This window comes from Terrapene carolina, unplaced genomic scaffold, assembly GCF_002925995.2.
Source record: "Terrapene carolina triunguis isolate 2854851 unplaced genomic scaffold, T_m_triunguis-2.0 Scaffold237, whole genome shotgun sequence".
Classification (NCBI taxonomy): Eukaryota; Metazoa; Chordata; order Testudines; family Emydidae; genus Terrapene; species Terrapene triunguis.
Genome location: NW_020664588.1, coordinates 1,338,804 through 1,340,846, shown reverse-complemented (window position 1 = coordinate 1,340,846; position 2,043 = coordinate 1,338,804).

The window sequence follows — 2,043 nt, the reverse complement described above, 5'->3', positions numbered from 1 at the left end:
GTGCAGAGTCCTGCACTTAGGACGGAAGAATCCCATGCACTGCTACAGGCTGGGGACTGACTGGCTAAGCAGCAGTTCTGCAGAAAAGGACCTGGGGGTCACAGTGGACGAGAAGCTGGATATGAGTCAGCAGTGTGCCCTTGTTGCCAAGAAGGCCAATGGCATATTTGGTTGTATTAGTAGGAGCATTGCCAGCAGATCGAGGGAAGTGATTATTCCCCACTATTCAGCACTGGTGAGGCCACACCTGGAGTATTGCGTCCAGTTTTGGTCTCCCCACTACAGAAGGGATGTGGACAAATTGGAGAGAGTCCAGCGGAGGGCAACAAAAATTATTAGAAGGCTGGGGCACATGGCTTACAAGGAGAGGCTCAGTATTCCACTGCCCCGGGGTTACCTTTACACCGAGCTTTACTATTTCCCTTGTCCCCCTCCCCAGACAACTCCTTTCTAATTGAAAGTGCTGGTCCTTCCTAGGCTAAGCTCATCACCATGCTGGAAACTACACCAGAAGCAGTTCTTCTACCCCTTCCCTAAGGCCTGGTCTACACTACGAGTTTAGGTCGACTTTAGCCGCGTTAAATCGACTTAAGCCTGGACACGTTTACACTACGAAGCCCTTTCTGTCGACTTAAAGGGCCCTTTAAACCGGTTTCCTAACACCACCTCGACAAGGGGATTAGCGATAAAATCGGCCTTAGGGGGGCGGAATTGGGTTAGTGTGGACGGAATTCGACATTACTGGCCTCCGGGAGCTATCCCACAGTGCTTCATTGTGACCGCTCTGGACAGCACTCTCATCTCAGATGCACTGGCCAGGTAGACAGGAAAAGCCCCGCGAACGTTTGAATTTCATTTCCTGTTTGCTCAGCGTGGAGAGCACAGGTGACCATGCAGAGCCCATCAGCACAGGTAACCATGATGGAGTCCCAGTCCCAGTCCCAGTCCCAGGATCGCAGAAGAGCTCCAGCCTGGACCGAACGGGAGGTACGGGATCTGATCGCCATCTGGGGAGATGAAGCAGTGCTCGCCGAACTCCGAAACAGTAAAAGAAACGGCAAAACATTAGAAAAGATCTCCAAGGCCATGAAGGACAGAGGCCATAACAGGGACGCGCGGCAGTGCCGCGTGAAAATTAAGGAGCTAAGGCAAGCCTACCACAAAGTCAGAGACGCAAACGGAAGGTCCGGGGCTGAGCCGCAAACATGCCGCTACTACGCGGAGCTGCATGCCATTCTAGGGCGTGCAGCCACCACTAGCCCAAGCGTGTTCTATGAGTCCCTCTCTGCAAACGGGGAAGCGGGTTCGGCGGACGAGGAAGATGAGGATGGAGAGAACATAGATAGCTCACAGCAGCAAGGAAGCGGAGAAACCAGTTACCCCAACAGCCAGGATATGTTTGTCACCCTGGACCTGGAAACAGTAACCCCCGAACTCACCCAAGACCCTGAGGGCACACAGGGGACCTCTGGTGAGTGTACTTTTGTAAATATTACACATGGTTTAAAAACAAGCGTGTTTAATGATTAATGATTCATTTGCCCTGGCAATCGCGGCCAGTACAGCTACTGGAAAAGTCTGTTAACGTGTATGGGGATGGAGCGGAAATCCTCCAGGGACATCTCCAGAAAGCTCTCCTTCATGTACTCCCAAAGCCTTTGCAAAAGGTTTCTGGGGAGGGCTGTCTTATCCCGTCCGCCATGGTAGGACACTTTACCACGCCAGGCCAGTAGCACGTAGTCTGGAATCATTGCATAACAAAGCATGGCAGCGTATGGTCCCGGTGTTTGCTGGCATGCAGACAACATCCATTCCTTATCTCTCTTTGTTATCCTCAGGAGAGTGATATCATTCACGGTCACCTGGTTAAAATGGGGCAATTTTATTAACGGGACATTCAGAGGTGCCCCTTCCTGCTCTGCTGAACAGAAATATTCCCCGCTGTTAACCACGCGGTGGGGGGGAGGGGTGAAGTGACTATCCCAGAGAATTGGGTGTGTGGGGGAGGGGAGTTAGTTGGGTTTGTGCTGCATGTTAAACCTG